Source organism: Parasteatoda tepidariorum, chromosome 1 (assembly GCF_982258835.1).
Source record: "Parasteatoda tepidariorum strain Cologne lab strain chromosome 1, Ptep-v5.0, whole genome shotgun sequence".
Taxonomy (NCBI): domain Eukaryota; kingdom Metazoa; phylum Arthropoda; class Arachnida; order Araneae; family Theridiidae; genus Parasteatoda; species Parasteatoda tepidariorum.
Genome location: NC_141755.1, coordinates 120,491,973 through 120,512,778, shown reverse-complemented (window position 1 = coordinate 120,512,778; position 20,806 = coordinate 120,491,973). Strand labels below are relative to the sequence as shown.

Here is a 20,806-nt window from a genome sequence, read left to right as displayed (position 1 = left end):
CTGAAATACGAAAAGACAAGCTTGCTGAATTTTTTAAATATTTCCTCCTCTTTTCATCTGTGTGTATGCATACAAAATTCATCCATACAAATAAAATCAGAGAACACAAGAGAACGATGACTTTTAGGAACTGAAAAAAAAATCTAAAATATTGATTAGTTTCCCTAAAAAAAAATCGTTTTATGAAAATCAAAAATGTAATCGTTAAAAGTAAACATTGCACAGCATTTTTTAAAAAGTGAAAAGTAGACTACCGATGTCGTAAATTGGATGAGTAAATTTTTGTCTTTTAGATGTAATCAGCTTTGCAATTGGGCGCTCTATTATTTCTCTCTTTTTTTGGACCCTGAACTCAGAAGAAGCTAAAAACTTTTCATTATCCATATTCACATAAAATATTACTTTCTGTTTTATGCAAGGTACAAAACGGAATAAATAAAGTTAGCTTCACTTACAGAAGAGTTCTTTCATAGACTAATAATATAGGTAAACTGCTCATCTATGATTGTCAATCGGCAGCTACTAAGAATCTTGTAAAGAAAACAGTAAATGAATTATTGATTAGAGAAAAAAAAAATACACTTAGGACAAACTCTTCGAAGCTGTATATTTGTTTTTCAATTGAGTAAATTACATTTTGATCTGCGTAAATAAATTTCACTTTTCCTTATTCACAACTAGTCATTTTTCTGAAAGAAAATTTCAATATTTTAGCTTAATTGAACTTAACGTTGTGTCTAACAAGCTTACTCAATTCTTTCATAACTCAATTAAAAACTATATAATTTCATGCACTACCCAGGAAGTTTATTCAACTCTGGCATAACTCAATTTAGAACTTTATAAGTTGGCTAGGGACGTAGAAAAAATTATAAAAGCATAATAAAATCTTTTAATTGTGAAAAATAGCTGGCAATCTTTTCTGTTTTATGTACTTTGGTTTTTCCATATTTTTTATACTACATAAGACTGTGTGACCTACATGAAACTGTTTTTTTAGCATTTTTGCCAAACTAAGTGAGAACCATTAAATCATTATTATAATTAATTCTTTCAAGAATCAGTTTAGATTGATTTAATGTGATCAAGGGGGGGGGTAAGTTTTTAGGGGAAGATAGTTTCAGGAGGAGTGGTGGGTTTTACGATTAGGGTAACAGTCTAATCCGATTTTATTTGAAATGATGAACTCCTAATCTGCATGTTAAGCCAACAATTAAATTTTCTAGAAGCTTTCTATTTAAGAAAAGAAATATCACAAACTTATTTTAGAGGACTAATATATAATTATAAACAGGGTAAGCATATAATAATAGCTCAATAGTAATAGATTTATGATTATAGCCCCTCTGAGAATGTCACTTACCTGGTTTCTTCACTAAAATCTCCAATTAATACAAATTAACTTTTATCATTTACTTATCTCAAATATTTGCCCTTCTCTTGTTGACTCTACGTTATTATTTTAAACAAAACACGTGTTTTATTCCATTAGAATTAACTGCATCACTTGGTGTGAGGATATTGATCGCTGTCAAATTTATGAGTCATAATTTTAGTATTGGTGAGGTTTTAATAATTACCAAATATATAAAATATCAATATACTTAGTATTAGTATATTTCGTGCTTATTCCATAACCCTTCATCATTTGAGTTTTGTTTGAAATATATTTAGCAGTAGTAGAAGAGTAAAGCCGATATTTTAAAATATATACACATACATACATATACACATACATATATACATATATATATATACATATATATATACATATATATATACATATATATATACATATATATATACACATATATATACACATATATATACACATATATATATACATACATATATATATACATACATATATATATACATACATATATATATACATACATATATATATACATACATATATATATACATACATATATATACATACATATATACATACATACATATATACATACATATATACATACATATATATATACATACATATATACATACATACATATATACATACATATATACATACATATATACATACATATATATATACATACATATATACATACATACATATATATATACATACATATATATATATACATATGTGGAGAGAGAGAGAGATTAAAAGAAAACAAAAGAAACAATTCAGAGAAAATGAGAATAATAAATTTAGCAATGCGAAACGAGCTCAACAAAGGTATTTCACAAAACATTATAATAATTTTTTTAAAAAAAACAAAGAAAAAAGGAGAGAAATAAAACAAAAAACTAAACAAACACTGTGAAAAAGTGAATAAATAAATGGAAATCAATAAAAAGACGGAAAAAAGTATTCTGAACAAACGAAAAACAAACATAATCAAAAAACTGAAAATAACTAGAATAAAATAGAAAAATCATCAGAAAAAAAGAATGAAAAATGCAAAGAAAAACGGAAAAAACATATTAAAAAATTGAAAAAGTTCAAGGAACAAATAGGAGGTAACGACAAAATAAGAAACAGAGCACCGCAAACTTTAAAAAAAAGGAAAGAACGAAAAAAATAGCATGAGCAAACCGAAAACAGACATAACCTTGAACACCTTTCAAAGAAAACCAAACCAGAATGAAGAAAAAAAAACTGAGAACAAAAAATTAAAAACTGAATAAATAACACAAGACGGAAAACAAAGCAATGCGAAGAAAAAAATGAACAAAGGAGAAACAAAACACCGGAAACTAATAGGAGACAAACACGATGAAAAAGAATCCGAAACGAACAAGAAAAAAAAAAAACCTAAGTAAAATAGCAAAGCCCATTGAAAAACGAAAAAAATAAATAAAGGAACAGAAAAAACAAACAGAATGAATAGGATAAAACAAAGCACCGAGAACAAATACAATAAAAATATACTGTATCAAATAAACATAAAACACACTGAACAAACGACAAGTTGATAAAGCGAAAAACAAAACATCACAACGGAAGATAAACATACTGTAAAGACGAAAAACAAATTAGCAAAGAATATATGGAATAAACCGTGAGAAAATTAAAAACATACCGTAAAGAAAATTAACAACAAAGAAACATAATCAAAGATCCCAATAAAAAACACGAGAGATAAAAAACAAGGTGAAAAGGCAAAAAACAAACCATGAAAAAATGGAAAGCAAAAACACATTAAAAAGACAAACAAACTCCTGTAAAAAAAAAAGAAAAAACAAATATATTGAAAAAAAGAAAAATATAATTGTTGTCTTTTGACAAGTGCAGAAAAGTCAAAGTGCAAGTCAAATGTGACAGAAGGCATGGAGCACAGCCCTATTGCACACCTGTTGGTCCGCGGAAGGTATTTTATTTCCCTTCTACCACCCACTGGAAAATCAGTGGAGGCATTCCCCTATCCGCCACCTTGGGGACGCGCTCTCTAGGGGTTACAGGCTCCCCCGAGAGAAAAATATAAAAAACGAGAAACAAAGTATTCTTAACACATATAGGACAAAAAGAAAAGAATAAACAAAAAAGAAGTACTTTAAATAAAGGAAAATAAACTTTTCAAAAGACGAAAAACAAAGAAAGGTGAGCAAAGGAGAAAAAATTATGAATAAACGGAAAACGAAACAAACTCAACAAAGGAAAAATCAACACAATGAAAAGGAGAATGAAAAAAAACATAACAAATAAAAGACAAACACAATGAAAAGAAGGAAAACAAAGCACCTGAAAAAAAAATGTCAGAATGGGAAAACTAAGAATATGCCAGTACACTAGAACAAGAAAATGTTGAAAGAAAAAAAAAAGGAAGAAAATGCAAGAACACTGTAACAAAAAAACAAAATGCTGGAGCACAAGAAAAAAATAAAATTATCACAGAACAACAGAACCAAGAAAATTAACCAAGAGCACTAGAACCTGGAAAACATATGAATAATAAAAATTAACCAAGAAAACAGGAACGAAGCAGATTAACCAAGAAAACAGGAAAGACAACATTTGAATTGAGGAAAATACATTTATCAGAGGCAGCCAACAGAATTCTTTTAAGAACATGATAAGAACTTTGGAAAACGACCATTTTCCTATCCGATCTTTAATTTACTGTTTAAAATATTTATAAATGTGGTGGGTAAATTTTAATTATAATTCATCAAAATATTAATGCACTATCTTTGCTACCACTGGAAAAATAATTTTCGAAACTACGGAAAATCCGTTAAAGAATTCTCATTAAAATTATTGAGAATATCACCATTAATATTAGAATACCAATATTTATTTCATACTTTGATTACAAAAAAAAATATACGATGTATTTTTTCCCTTTTGCTTTTAAATTATATATATGAACATTATTTAAAGTAAATAAATTTTATGCATTGTAAAATTGACATCATATTACAAGGTGAAAAAAAAAAGAAAAAAAAAACTGAACAAGTAACCAAGTGTAGTAAAACCTAGCTACTTTTGAGTTAATCCTCTTTAACTTAAAATAGTTTTCTATTATCGTTACGAGTTTCCCATAAAAAAAATTAGCTTTTTTTACCTTTACCTTTTTTTAACTTACCTTTTTTTAAAAGGAAATTTCCTGTAAATAAGATTTTATAGTATCTACAGTTTTGTTTGGTAATAAAAAGAACGTATTAGGTTCTTTAACGGAAAACATCCTTTTCTGACAACAACGAAACTACTCCATGAACCCATGTTAATTTAGCTATATATTCTTGTTCATTTTAGAGTTGAATCGTATTACTAACACTAGACACTATAGTTTTAACGAGTCCAAGTTATGGCAGCAATTTTAATGATGTATTTTACCGTCAGAATGCTTGCTAATTTACAAGAGTCCTTTGTTAATTGAGCATGCTTTTAAACAAACACGATAATGGGTACTACTTTAAAAAATTTCAAGAATGAACTTAGATTTTAACCAATTAACATAATTTAGCGTTACATATCAAAATTTTTCTGAAATAATAAAAGAGGTAATGAATACGAAATGTTTGCTTTTTTTCCCTGTCAATTTTGTAAGCAGTATTGCGTTGTACTGGACAAAAAGTTTTTAAATCTGATTTAAGAAAACTACACAGTTTAGATTTCTATATTCTACTACAACTCAGAAAACACTTCAGGATATAACAGATAAGCTGGTAGCTATGCTATTTTTAAAGTTGGACTCCAAATATATAAAAACATTAAATGCACATCAATGTCTTTTATACCATGACTTTACTTTAGTTCAACTGTTGCTGGTTGAAATTTTTTAATGAAATAACTTAAAAATTAAACTTAAGAATATCTTAAAAAGCACATCAATGTCTTTTATACCATGACTTTACTTTAGTTCAACTGTTGCTGGTTAAAATTTTTTAATGAAATAACTTAAAAATTAAACTTAAGAATATCTTAAAAATATCAATGATAGACAAAATTAAACAAACAATGTAAACGTGACAAAAATTTATTGTCGTAACAAAATATACCAAATAAGTAATACAAAACATTTTTAAAATGAAAGAAAAACACAACAAAAGTACTTCCTTGGAGTACATATGAAACATAACTAAACAATCTGAACAAAATTCTGTTTTCAAAATAAAAACATAAAAATATTAAAAATTGTCAAAATTAAACAAACATAACAACACTTTGTTGCCATAAAATAAACCAAATACTAATAAGAAATAAAAAACAATACTTTTTTAAAACAAAATAACAAACGTGCTTCTTTGAAGTGCTCACAAAATATAATTAAATAATTTGTTTAAACAAACTTTTGTTTTCCAAATAAAAACATTTTCTTAAAAAATATCAAAAAGCATAACATGCTCGTTAAACAATAATAAATTACTTCGAATCAATTTTTCAAGAAGTAAATTTAGAATAATGTTAATTTTGATTACCTAATAATCAAAAGTATATATACTTAAAAGCAACTACATTTGTTTTCAACCATAAAATGGAAGCAAGTAACATAATTGCAACCAACCAAACATTATTTAATATAAAAATGACTAACTTACTCAGTTAAGAAAATAATGCATTAAACGTAACGTTGAGTATTTTTAGAATTGGATCAGCGTCTGCCGTAGTAAAGATTTTCTAAGATTACGGAAAATTAAAAAATTTATATGTCTCATAGTCTTTATAATTTATCCCATTACCTAAAGGAGGTTTGAAAAATTTAATAAGAAAGGATTCTCCAGCTTTTAAAAAATTGACCGTCTCTTTTGAAATTTAAAGATAAGATTTATGTCTTATAAAAAAGAAATATCAGTCTCCAGCTTTTAAAAAATCGACCGTCTCTTTTGAATTTAAAGATAAGATTTATGTCTTATAAAAAAGAAATATCAGTCTCCAGCTTTTAAAAAATCGAATGCATCTACTGAAATTTGAAGATTAAATTTATGTCTCAAAACCTAACCCTTATTCATGAGTCACATTAGACTGAAAAGTTGGCACTACAAAATGTTATTAAAAAATATAAGTGCCTGAATAAATTTCACATGCCCCATAGCAGTAAAGCCCTCGTAATTTAATTGATATACTACTATAAGAAATCAAAGATCAACCAACACTTACTAGAAGTGCAGATTAAATATGGCTAATTTATTAATAAAGGAACTTTGCCTCATTAAAATAAACTAATATTTAAGTTGTAATACTTAAACCACTTCAGAACAGAAACAAAGCCAAACGAAGCAACTTCATTGAAGCACACGCAAAATACAACTAATTTTTACAACTAATACAACTAATTTAATACATTTATAACAAGCTTTGTTGAAATAAATTTTAGTATGAGTTGACGATTATTTAAGAAACCTATTTTGAATGAAAGGTAATTTTGATTACCTACTAAGCAAGTAGTATATGTAGTTAACTAAATTAGTATGCAAACAATAAAATTAAGGCACTCAGATTATCCTATAAATTATCATAACACTGAAAACATAGATCAAGGAATGCAAAAAGTTGTGGAAATAGGTAATGGAGTAACTCTTGTAGTTCACATTCCATTATTTTTACAGAAAAGAGGTGCAGAGTACCCATAACAAAAAGTATAACAAAAGTACGTATAACAAAAATTACAGCAATCTTTAATTGCCTCACTTCAGATAACGATTTCTAAATAAAGACTTGCATATTAGTATGCAAAGAAGATGCTTAGATTTTGTATTAAAAAGGAAGAACGCCAGGATTATTTAAAAAATGCACAGTCACCTTTAATTGAAAAGAATTACTTTTATCGCTAAGAAGGTAATTTGAATATTTAATGAAAGAAGTTGGTAATTATTATTGAAATCTTACAGCCAAATTTGATTTCCTAACAACAATAAAAAAAACTTATATTGCAGAGAAGAGCTGTAGAGTACATATAACAACTACTATGCATTTCTACAGAAGTTACAGCAATCTTTTATTGCCTCATTTCAGATAACGATTTCTAAATAAAGATTTGCATATTAGTATGCAAAGAAGATGCTTAGATTTTGTATTAAAAAGGAAGAAGGCCAGGATTATTTAAAAAATGCACAGTCACCTTTAATTGAAAAGAATTACTTTTATCGCTAAGAAGGTAATTTGAATATTTAATGAAAGAAGTTGGTAATTATTATTGAAATCTTACAGCCAAATTTGATTTCCTAACAACAATAAAAAAAACTTATATTGCAGAGAAGAGCTGTAGAGTACATATAACAACTACTATGCATTTCTACAGAAGTTACAGCAATCTTTTATTGCCTCATTTCAGATAACGATTTCTAAATAAAGACTTGCATATTAGAATGTAAAGAAGATGCTTAGATTTTGTATTAAAAAGGAAGAACGCCAGGATTATTTAAAAAATGCACAGTCACCTTTAATTGAAAAGAATTACTTTTATCGCTAAGAAGGTAATTTGAATATTTAATGAAAGAAGTTGGTAATTATTATTGAAATCTTACAGCCAAATTTGATTTCCTAACAACAATAAAAAAAACTTATATTGCAGAGAAGAGCTGTAGAGTACATATAACAACTACTATGCATTTCTACAGAAGTTACAGCAATCTTTTATTGCCTCATTTCAGATAACGATTTCTAAATAAAGATTTGCATATTAGTATGCAAAGAAGATGCTTAGATTTTGTATTAAAAAGGAAGAACGCCAGGATTATTTAAAAAATGCACAGTCACCTTTAATTGAAAAGAATTACTTTTATCGCTAAGAAGGTAATTTGAATATTTAATGAAAGAAGTTGGTAATTATTATTGAAATCTTACAGCCAAATTTGATTTCCTAACAACAATAAAAAAAACTTATATTGCAGAGAAGAGCTGTAGAGTACATATAACAACTACTATGCATTTCTACAGAAGTTACAGCAATCTTTTATTGCCTCATTTCAGATAACGATTTCTAAATAAAGACTTGCATATTAGAATGTAAAGAAGATGCTTAGATTTTGTATTAAAAAGGAAGAACGCCAGGATTATTTAAAAAATGCACAGTCACCTTTAATTGAAAAGAATTACTTTTATCGCTAAGAAGGTAATTTGAATATTTAATGAAAGAAGTTGGTAATTATTATTGAAATCTTACAGCCAAATTTGATTTCCTAACAACAATAAAAAAAACTTATATTGCAGAGAAGAGCTGTAGAGTACATATAACAACTACTATACATTTCTACAGAAGTTACAGCAATCTTTTATTGCCTCATTTCAGATAACGATTTCTAAATAAAGATTTGCATATTAGTATGCAAAGAAGATGCTTAGATTTTGTATTAAAAAGGAAGAACGCCAGGATTATTTAAAAAATGCACAGTCACCTTTAATTGAAAAGAATTACTTTTATCGCTAAGAAGGTAATTTGAATATTTAATGAAAGAAGTTGGTAATTATTATTGAAATCTTACAGCCAAATTTGATTTCCTAACAACAATAAAAAAAACTTATATTGCAGAGAAGAGCTGTAGAGTACATATAACAACTACTATGCATTTCTACAGAAGTTACAGCAATCTTTTATTGCCTCATTTCAGATAACGATTTCTAAATAAAGACTTGCATATTAGAATGTAAAGAAGATGCTTAGATTTTGTATTAAAAAGGAAGAACGCCAGGATTATTTAAAAAATGCACAGTCACCTTTAATTGAAAAGAATTACTTTTATCGCTAAGAAGGTAATTTGAATATTTAATGAAAGAAGTTGGTAATTATTATTGAAATCTTACAGCCAAATTTGATTTCCTAACAACAATAAAAAAAACTTATATTGCAGAGAAGAGCTGTAGAGTACATATAACAACTACTATGCATTTCTACAGAAGTTACAGCAATCTTTTATTGCCTCATTTCAGATAACGATTTCTAAATAAAGATTTGCATATTAGTATGCAAAGAAGATGCTTAGATTTTGTATTAAAAAGGAAGAACGCCAGGATTATTTAAAAAATGCACAGTCACCTTTAATTGAAAAGAATTACTTTTATCGCTAAGAAGGTAATTTGAATATTTAATGAAAGAAGTTGGTAATTATTATTGAAATCTTACAACCAAATTTGATTTCCTAACAACAATAAAAAAAACTTATATTGCAGAGAAGAGCTGTAGAGTACATATAACAACTACTATGCATTTCTACAGAAGTTACAGCAATCTTTTATTGCCTCATTTCAGATAACGATTTCTAAATAAAGACTTGCATATTAGAATGTAAAGAAGATGCTTAGATTTTGTATTAAAAAGGAAGAACGCCAGGATTATTTAAAAAATGCACAGTCACCTTTAATTGAAAAGAATTACTTTTATCGCTAAGAAGGTAATTTGAATATTTAATGAAAGAAGTTGGTAATTATTATTGAAATCTTACAGCCAAATTTGATTTCCTAACAACAATAAAAAAAACTTATATTGCAGAGAAGAGCTGTAGAGTACATATAACAACTAGTATGCATTTCTACAGAAGTTACAGCAATCTTTTATTGCCTCATTTCAGATAACGATTTCTAAATAAAGACTTGCATATTAGTATGCAAAGAAGATGCTTAGATTTTGTATTAAAAAGGAAGAAGGCCAGGATTATTTAAAAAATGCACAGTCACCTTTAATTGAAAAGAATTACTTTTAAGAAGATATTTTGAATATTTAATGAAACAAGTTGACCAGGATTATGAAAGAAATCTTATTCTCAAGCATTAAATGAAATTCTCTGCATCTTTAAAAACAAATATTAAATATTAATTTTTGACTCATAGTAAGCGTGATGATTTATCACATTAAGAAGGAAAATTCTTATTTTAAATGAATTGTATTTTACCAACTGGTAACCTATCAGTCATCAAAGAGAAATGTTTATTTCAGAAATTTGCTTAAGAGAAAAAATATTTCAGCTATATATTCATATATTCAAAATTTCTTCAACATATTATATCTTGCGTAAATAAAGACGCAAGATTTGTACATACATTTGGTTGGTCATTTTTTTTTTTTTTTACAAATTAAAAAGCATTGCTGACAAGTTTGTAGACACATAAAACTTTTTCCTAACTTAAAGTATTGTTATTGAAAAGTGTTAATAAGGCAGGACTAGTATTGAATTTTTAAAAATTTGAGGAAATTTATTAAAATAATTTTTTTGGATATCTCACATTGATTTGCAACTAATTATTATGTAGACTTAATTTTGTCGTAACTTCATACATACATTTCTGAGGAACATTTTTTTCTTAACTTAAGATCTGCTAAGTTTCAATTTTCTGTTAATTCCATCTTTTAAATTCTTCCTTAAGCTTTTATCTATTTCCTAATTTCTTCAAATGATGGTGTTTCAAGCACTTCTTTGTTATCAATTTACAACTATATTTTTTAATGTATCGTGTTTTTCTTTACAAAGATTATTAGGATATCAAAGTGTTTATTTCATCTTTTAAAATTCTTTTTCAGCTTTCCATGAGAATGAAAGTGTGCTCTTTCAGCTTCACAGCTTTCCATGTCTAGATTCGGGCTTTGTACCAGTTCAACGTTCCATCTCACTCTTAATTGGGGCTTTTAACCACCTTGCAGTTTTCAATCTCAGTCTAAATTGGAGCTTTCTAACGCTTCACATCTTTCCATCTCACTCTCAATTGGGGCTTTCTACCACTTCACAGCTTTCCATGTCTAGATTCGGGCTTTCTACCAGTTCAACGTTCCATCTCACTCTTAATTGGGGCTTTTAACCACCTTGCAGTTTTCAATCTCAGTCTAAATTGGAGCTTTCTAACGCTTCACATCTTTCCATCTCACTCTCAATTGGGGCTTTCTACCACTTCACAGCTTTCCATGTCTAGATTCGGGCTTTCTACCAGTTCAACGTTCCATCTCACTCTTAATTGGGGCTTTTAACCACCTTGCAGTTTTCAATCTCAGTCTAAATTGGAGCTTTCTAACGCTTCACATCTTTCCATCTCACTCTCAATTGGGGCTTTCTACCACTTCACAGCTTTCCATGTCTAGATTCGGGCTTTCTACCAGTCCAACGTTCCATCTCACTCTTAAGTGGGGCTTTTAACCACCTTGCAGTTTTCAATGTCAGTCTAAATTGGAGCTTTCTAACGCTTCACATCTTTCCATCTCACTCTCAATTGGGGCTTTCTACCACTTCACAGCTTTCCATGTCTAGATTCAGGCTTTCTACCAGTTCAACGTTCCATCTCACTCCTAATTGGGGCTTTTAACCACCTTGCAGTTTTCAATCTCAGTCTAAATTGGAGCTTTCTAACGCTTCACATCTTTCCATCTCACTCTCAATTGGGGCTTTCTACCACTTCACAGCTTTCCATGTCTAGATTCGGGCTTTCTACCAGTTCAACGTTCCATCTCACTCTTAATTGGGGCTTTTAACCACCTTGCAGTTTTCAATCTCAGTCTAAATTGGAGCTTTCTAACGCTTCACATCTTTCCATCTCACTCTCAATTGGGGCTTTCTACCACTTCACAGCTTTCCATGTCTAGATTCGGGCTTTCTACCAGTCCAACGTTCCATCTCACTCTTAAGTGGGGCTTTTAACCACCTTGCAGTTTTCAATGTCAGTCTAAATTGGAGCTTTCTAACGCTTCACATCTTTCCATCTCACTCTCAATTGGGGCTTTCTACCACTTCACAGCTTTCCATGTCTAGATTCAGGCTTTCTACCAGTTCAACGTTCCATCTCACTCCTAATTGGGGCTTTTAACCACCTTGCAGTTTTCAATCTCAGTCTAAATTGGAGCTTTCTAACGCTTCACATCTTTCCATCTCACTCTCAATTGGGGCTTTCTACCACTTCACAGCTTTCCATGTCTAGATTCGGGCTTTCTACCAGTCCAACGTTCCATCTCACTCTTAAGTGGGGCTTTTAACCACCTTGCAGTTTTCAATGTCAGTCTAAATTGGAGCTTTCTAACGCTTCACATCTTTCCATCTCACTCTCAATTGGGGCTTTCTACCACTTCACAGCTTTCCATGTCTAGATTCAGGCTTTCTACCAGTTCAACGTTCCATCTCACTCCTAATTGGGGCTTTTAACCACCTTGCAGTTTTCAATCTCAGTCTAAGTTGGAGCTTTCTAACGCTTCACATCTTTCCATCTCACTCTCAATTGGGGCTTTCTACCACTTCACAGCTTTCCATGTCTAGATTCGGGCTTTCTACCAGTTCAACGCTCCATCTCACTCTTAATTGGGGCTTTTAACCACCTTGCAGTTTTCAATCTCAGTCTAAATTGGAGCTTTCTAATGCTTCACATCTTTCCATCTCACTCTCAATTGGGGCTTTCTACCACTTCACAGCTTTCCATGTCTAGATTCAGGTTTTCTACCAGTTCAACGTTCCATCTCACTCTTAAGTGGGGCTTTTAACCACCTTGCAATTTTCAATCTCAGTCTAAGTTGGAGCTTTCTAACGCTTCACATCTTTCCATCTCACTCTCAATTGGGGCTTTCTACCACTTCACAGCTTTCCATGTCTAGATTCAGGCTTTCTACCAGTTCAACGTTCCATCTCACTCTTAATTGGGGCTTTTAACCACCTTGCAGTTTTCAATCTCAGTCTAAGTTAGAGCTTTCTAACGCTCCACATCTTTCCATCTCACTCTCAATTGGGGCTTTCTACCACTTCACAGCTTTCCATGTCTAGATTCGAGCTTTCTACCAGTTCAAGGTTCCATCTCACTCTTAATTGGGGCTTTTAACCACCTTGCAGTTTTCAATCTCAGTCTAAATTGGAGCTTTCTAACGCTTCACATCTTTCCATCTCACTCTCAATTGGGGCTTTCTACCACTTCACAGCTTTCCATGTCTAGATTCGGGCTTTCTACCAGTTCAACGTTCCATCTCACTCTTAATTGGGGCTTTTAACCACCTTGCAGTTTTCAATGTCAGTCTAAATTGGAGCTTTCTAACGCTTCACATCTTTCCATCTCACTCTCAATTGGGGCTTTCTACCACTTCACAGCTTTTCATGTCTAGATTCGAGCTTTCTACCAGTTCAACGTTCCATCTCACTCTTAATTTGGGCTTTTAACCACCTTGCAGTTTTCAATCTCAGTCTAAATTGGAGCTTTCTAACGCTTCACATCTTTCCATCTCACTCTCAATTGGGGCTTTCTACCACTTCACAGCTTTCCATGTCTAGATTCAGGCTTTCTACCAGTTCAACGTTCCATCTCACTCTTAAGTGGGGCTTTTAACCACCTTGCAGTTTTCAATCTCAGTCTAAGTTGGAGCTTTCTAACGCTCCACATCTTTCCATCTCACTCTCAATTGGGGCTTTCTACCACTTCACAGCTTTCCATGTCTAGATTCAGGCTTTCTACCAGTTCAGCATTCCATCTCACTCTTAATTGGGGCTTTTAACCACCTTGCAGTTTTCAATCTCAGTCTAAATTGGAGCTTTCTAACGCTTCACATCTTTCCATCTCACTCTCAATTGGGGCTTTCTACCACTTCACAGCTTTCCATGTCTAGATTCAGGCTTTCTACCAGTTCAACGTTCCATCTCACTCCTAATTGGGGCTTTTAACCACCTTGCAGTTTTCAATCTCAGTCTAAATTGGAGCTTTCTAACGCTTCACATCTTTCCATCTCACTCTCAATTGGGGCTTTCTACCACTTCACAGCTTTCCATGTCTAGATTCGGGCTTTCTACCAGTCCAACGTTCCATCTCACTCTTAAGTGGGGCTTTTAACCACCTTGCAGTTTTCAATGTCAGTCTAAATTGGAGCTTTCTAACGCTTCACATCTTTCCATCTCACTCTCAATTGGGGCTTTCTACCACTTCACAGCTTTCCATGTCTAGATTCAGGCTTTCTACCAGTTCAACGTTCCATCTCACTCCTAATTGGGGCTTTTAACCACCTTGCAGTTTTCAATCTCAGTCTAAGTTGGAGCTTTCTAACGCTTCACATCTTTCCATCTCACTCTCAATTGGGGCTTTCTACCACTTCACAGCTTTCCATGTCTAGATTCGGGCTTTCTACCAGTTCAACGCTCCATCTCACTCTTAATTGGGGCTTTTAACCACCTTGCAGTTTTCAATCTCAGTCTAAATTGGAGCTTTCTAATGCTTCACATCTTTCCATCTCACTCTCAATTGGGGCTTTCTACCACTTCACAGCTTTCCATGTCTAGATTCAGGTTTTCTACCAGTTCAACGTTCCATCTCACTCTTAAGTGGGGCTTTTAACCACCTTGCAATTTTCAATCTCAGTCTAAGTTGGAGCTTTCTAACGCTTCACATCTTTCCATCTCACTCTCAATTGGGGCTTTCTACCACTTCACAGCTTTCCATGTCTAGATTCAGGCTTTCTACCAGTTCAACGTTCCATCTCACTCTTAATTGGGGCTTTTAACCACCTTGCAGTTTTCAATCTCAGTCTAAGTTGGAGCTTTCTAACGCTCCACATCTTTCCATCTCACTCTCAATTGGGGCTTTCTACCACTTCACAGCTTTCCATGTCTAGATTCGAGCTTTCTACCAGTTCAAGGTTCCATCTCACTCTTAATTGGGGCTTTTAACCACCTTGCAGTTTTCAATCTCAGTCTAAATTGGAGCTTTCTAACGCTTCACATCTTTCCATCTCACTCTCAATTGGGGCTTTCTACCACTTCACAGCTTTCCATGTCTAGATTCAGGCTTTCTACCAGTTCAACGTTCCATCTCACTCTTAAGTGGGGCTTTTAACCACCTTGCAGTTTTCAATCTCAGTCTAAGTTGGAGCTTTCTAACGCTCCACATCTTTCCATCTCACTCTCAATTGGGGCTTTCTACCACTTCACAGCTTTCCATGTCTAGATTCAGGCTTTCTACCAGTTCAGCATTCCATCTCACTCTTAATTGGGGCTTTTAACCACCTTGCAGTTTTCAATCTCAGTCTAAATTGGAGCTTTCTAACGCTTCACATCTTTCCATCTCACTCTCAATTGGGGCTTTCTACCACTTCACAGCTTTCCATGTCTAGATTCGGGCTTTCTACCAGTCCAACGTTCCATCTCACTCTTAAGTGGGGCTTTTAACCACCTTGCAGTTTTCAATGTCAGTCTAAATTGGAGCTTTCTAACGCTTCACATCTTTCCATCTCACTCTCAATTGGGGCTTTCTACCACTTCACAGCTTTCCATGTCTAGATTCAGGCTTTCTACCAGTTCAACGTTCCATCTCACTCCTAATTGGGGCTTTTAACCACCTTGCAGTTTTCAATCTCAGTCTAAATTGGAGCTTTCTAACGCTTCACATCTTTCCATCTCACTCTCAATTGGGGCTTTCTACCACTTCACAGCTTTCCATGTCTAGATTCGGGCTTTCTACCAGTCCAACGTTCCATCTCACTCTTAAGTGGGGCTTTTAACCACCTTGCAGTTTTCAATGTCAGTCTAAATTGGAGCTTTCTAACGCTTCACATCTTTCCATCTCACTCTCAATTGGGGCTTTCTACCACTTCACAGCTTTCCATGTCTAGATTCAGGCTTTCTACCAGTTCAACGTTCCATCTCACTCCTAATTGGGGCTTTTAACCACCTTGCAGTTTTCAATCTCAGTCTAAGTTGGAGCTTTCTAACGCTTCACATCTTTCCATCTCACTCTCAATTGGGGCTTTCTACCACTTCACAGCTTTCCATGTCTAGATTCGGGCTTTCTACCAGTTCAACGCTCCATCTCACTCTTAATTGGGGCTTTTAACCACCTTGCAGTTTTCAATCTCAGTCTAAATTGGAGCTTTCTAATGCTTCACATCTTTCCATCTCACTCTCAATTGGGGCTTTCTACCACTTCACAGCTTTCCATGTCTAGATTCAGGTTTTCTACCAGTTCAACGTTCCATCTCACTCTTAAGTGGGGCTTTTAACCACCTTGCAATTTTCAATCTCAGTCTAAGTTGGAGCTTTCTAACGCTTCACATCTTTCCATCTCACTCTCAATTGGGGCTTTCTACCACTTCACAGCTTTCCATGTCTAGATTCAGGCTTTCTACCAGTTCAACGTTCCATCTCACTCTTAATTGGGGCTTTTAACCACCTTGCAGTTTTCAATCTCAGTCTAAGTTGGAGCTTTCTAACGCTCCACATCTTTCCATCTCACTCTCAATTGGGGCTTTCTACCACTTCACAGCTTTCCATGTCTAGATTCGAGCTTTCTACCAGTTCAAGGTTCCATCTCACTCTTAATTGGGGCTTTTAACCACCTTGCAGTTTTCAATCTCAGTCTAAATTGGAGCTTTCTAACGCTTCACATCTTTCCATCTCACTCTCAATTGGGGCTTTCTACCACTTCACAGCTTTCCATGTCTAGATTCGGGCTTTCTACCAGTTCAACGTTCCATCTCACTCTTAATTGGGGCTTTTAACCACCTTGCAGTTTTCAATGTCAGTCTAAATTGGAGCTTTCTAACGCTTCACATCTTTCCATCTCACTCTCAATTGGGGCTTTCTACCACTTCACAGCTTTTCATGTCTAGATTCGAGCTTTCTACCAGTTCAACGTTCCATCTCACTCTTAATTTGGGCTTTTAACCACCTTGCAGTTTTCAATCTCAGTCTAAATTGGAGCTTTCTAACGCTTCACATCTTTCCATCTCACTCTCAATTGGGGCTTTCTACCACTTCACAGCTTTCCATGTCTAGATTCAGGCTTTCTACCAGTTCAACGTTCCATCTCACTCTTAAGTGGGGCTTTTAACCACCTTGCAGTTTTCAATCTCAGTCTAAGTTGGAGCTTTCTAACGCTCCACATCTTTCCATCTCACTCTCAATTGGGGCTTTCTACCACTTCACAGCTTTCCATGTCTAGATTCAGGCTTTCTACCAGTTCAGCATTCCATCTCACTCTTAATTGGGGCTTTTAACCACCTTGCAGTTTTCAATCTCAGTCTAAATTGGAGCTTTCCATCTCACATCTTTCCATCTAACTCTCAATTGGGGTTTTCTACCACTTCACAGCTTTCCATGTCTAGATTCGGGCTTTCTACCAGTTCAGCATTCCATCTCACTTTTAATTGGGGCTTTTAACCACTTTACAGTTTTCAATCACAGTCTAAATTGAAGCTTTCTAACAGTTCACATCTTTCCATCTCACTCTAAATTGGTGCTTTCTTCCATCCATCAGCTTTCCATCTCTCTAAATTTCAGCATAGATCTTCTATCACAGCTTTCCATCTCATTCTATTTGTGTCTGGATCGCTTATCTTACTTCATGTCTTTCCTATTGTTTTCAATCCGCTTGCAATCATCTTGGGCAAAGTAATTTTAGTTCTACCTCTTTCTCAAAGTCCTGAGAGCTCCAAACAAAAAAAATGTTTCTTTAAAATTTTCAGGTTTATGTAGAAATATGATTAATCCGTTTTCATTTACAGTTTTTAATTTCCAGATTAGTTTGTGTTTTTCTTGTCTAAATATTTCTGCATGAGAAATTTTACTTTGATGCACTCGATTCTTCTTAAACAGTTGATAATAAATACTTTACTTTTTCAAGTTATTTTTCTTGCCGTGCCATGTCATAGATCCATATTATAAAACAGATTTACCATTCGTTTTTATAATTCTAATTTCTGCTGAATTTGTTATGTTTTTGTCTTTCCAAAATTTATTGAATAATGTAACTGCTTCGGTCTTTATTTAAACTACTTAGCATATATTTATCAGTTCGTACATTATTATATTTCAAAGGTGGCAGACATTGAATCTATTAACACTTGGTTATAATCTTTTTGGTTAATTGTTGTGGGGAAAATGTTTGACTAAGGTAATTTGGAGTTTATCCAAGTTTCTCATACAATTAATGTATTGGCAGCAGTATCAAATTCCATCTTGATTAGTTGAGTATCAATTTTAGCATTTACTGCATATTTATTTCTATTCTCACCTTGATACATTTCCTACTATACAGCTTATTCCAGTTTCTGAATGATCTTCGATGATTCTGAGTCTGATAGAATTCTGATGGTTTTACTCTCTTTACTTGGCTTTGACATGCAAACTGGTGCAATTAAACAAAAATTGCATTTGGAAATGCATTTTCAGCTTTTAATGATTAGCTTCAAATAAAAAGCATTTACTTTTCATTTCTTTTTTGACTTGTTCTTAATTTAACTTTGGGTGATTTGGGGAAATTTTTTTCATTGTTGAGCACTGGACTAAGTGTTTTCAACTTGGAAATATCTGAGTTTGTAATTTTTATTGCAATACAAATGCTCGTGGCATCTGAATGCTTTATTCTTCTTAAATCTAATATCGTGAAACATATTGATTTGCCTCGTTCACTTTGTTGGCAGTAAATTTTAAATCGCCGAAAATTGGCTGACAGCTTTATTCTTCATTGGTAAAACTACCACAGGAGTAGAAACTTTGGAGAGTTCTACCAGACACCTCTTCTCTGTAGTTGCTTGACTTCGTCAGTCTTTTTTTGTAAAGTATGTCTGAAACTTAGCAGAGGTTTATCTATTGTTCTGCGAGGTGATAAATCAACAAAAAACTTAATACATCATTGGTTAGAAAAGATTTATTATCCTCATCTGCAGTAATTTAATCTATAACAGTCCAGAATGCATTGTATTTTGATTTTGAATGATAAGCAGACAGAACAGCAATCATTTGCAAATGACTTTTAAATTGCAAATCATTGTCTGACAGAATTTCCTGAGGATATCTTGAGAGCAATTGTCTGTAATGATAACAGATGCCACTGTAGATGATATGTTTCGTTTTTATTTTTTTCTTCTTAATTTCAGTCGCTTTCTTTTAGGTACGAAGCAATTTCGCTTTCAAGTGTCCCGTTATTGGAATAAAAATATCTATTGATTTAATATTACTTTTGTTGTTTCGTTATTTCGTCTAATTTTTTAAAATTAAACATAATTTAACATGAAAAGATATACTCAGATTATCTAAAGCAGAAAATATAAAAATTATGAAATTCCTGCTGAAGAATTTAAGTTTGTATCAGAATTTATAATGTCCAAAAGTTTGCTTAAAATTTTATAATAATAATATTTATATTATGTTCGCATGAATATATAATTTGATATATAGCTAATAGAAGTTTATTTTTCTTTTTAATTTTTCTTTGTCAAATAAAGTTATTTTTAATTTTAAAAAATAGCTTTTCATGAAAACAGCATATTATAGTTCTGCTTAATGCTGTTTTATGCATCTACAACTTTTTTTTATTTTGTTACATTTCAATTTTAGATTCATATTCAATATAATAAATTATAAGAAGATTCAAAAACATTATAAGCAGACACACAAAATGGGTATTTATAAAACTTGTTTGCTTTATGAATTTCCTGATTTTTAAAATTATGGGTAGCAGAAACCATGCAGCAAAGCAATAGGTGCTGCAGTGCTTAGTATTGCACCTCAGTTAACATTACTTTTTGGTAAATAAAAAAAATTGCAAAGATTTATATTTTAATTAAGTGATTTATTTTAAATAATATTACTAAAAATCGCATATAAAATTAACAAAAAATTTTTTAAAAATTTCCTTTTGACCCTATTAACGCAGTACCTCATAATTGCAAGCAGGTTGGGAATCTGTCTTTATTTCAATAAGTGATGCACTAATTGAATAAGTTATGCATCGCATATCAAATTAACAAAATAATTTTTTTTTTTAATTTCCTTTTGACCTTACTAACACATTACCTTATAATTGCAAGCAGGTTGGGAATCTGTCTTTTTATTTCAATAAGTGATGCACCAGACAAAAAAACTGTAAAATCTTAATTTCATATTACAAGCTTAGAATATTTAGTAAAGTATCTTTAGAACGACAGTATTTAAATAGAAGATCAGTGAAGCTACTGAAAAAATTGTATCTTCAAAGCTTTGTTCGGTTTACGCTATTTTCTGCAACGCAGGCGTTATATGCATGAACACTTTTAAAAATAACTAACTCAATTATAGCATTCAGGATTTATTATTGTTTTCTTTTATATTTTTACAACACTAGGGAAATTTTGAACAATGAAATATGGAAGATTAGTACGCAATTTTATATTAATAAATTTTTCAATTCTGTAAATACTTTTAGGCAAATTTCAAATGATTAATTTTTAATTTTTTCAGACTCCAGCAATATTAGTGATTGAATTTAATGATAATTTCAGTACAATAGAATTTAATGAGTATTTTTTTAGATTGTTCAGATACTCGCTTCCTCCTTTACCTCAACCATCATTTCAAAGGAATTTGCAAAAATTTCTTTGATTTTTTTTAGCATTATTTAACATAGGAATTTTCCAAAGTTCGCTGTAAATATTTTTTTTCGCAAAAGAATGTTTTTTAGAAAAGAAATTATCAAATT

At 32.1% G+C, this 20,806-nt stretch overlaps 1 protein-coding gene and 1 long non-coding RNA gene across 2 annotated transcripts in view; both read right to left on the bottom strand.

Annotated features, from left to right (window-relative positions):
* Nucleotides 1-1,711, bottom strand: part of LOC147816817 (uncharacterized) — a 96,052-nt gene extending 94,341 nt beyond the window's left edge. Inside the window, exon 1 of the mRNA XM_087159648.1 lies at nucleotides 1-1,711. The gene's annotated coding sequence lies outside the window, so the exon portion shown is untranslated.
* Nucleotides 1,712-5,437: 3,726 nt separating this feature from the next.
* On the bottom strand, nucleotides 5,438-20,371 carry LOC147816816 (uncharacterized). Its single transcript, XR_015432581.1, has 2 exons — nucleotides 12,536-20,371; nucleotides 5,438-12,369 (listed from the first exon to the last, which is right to left on the bottom strand). It is a non-coding gene; the product is annotated as an uncharacterized LOC147816816 (long non-coding RNA).
* Between the last annotated feature and the right edge of the window lie 435 nt (nucleotides 20,372-20,806).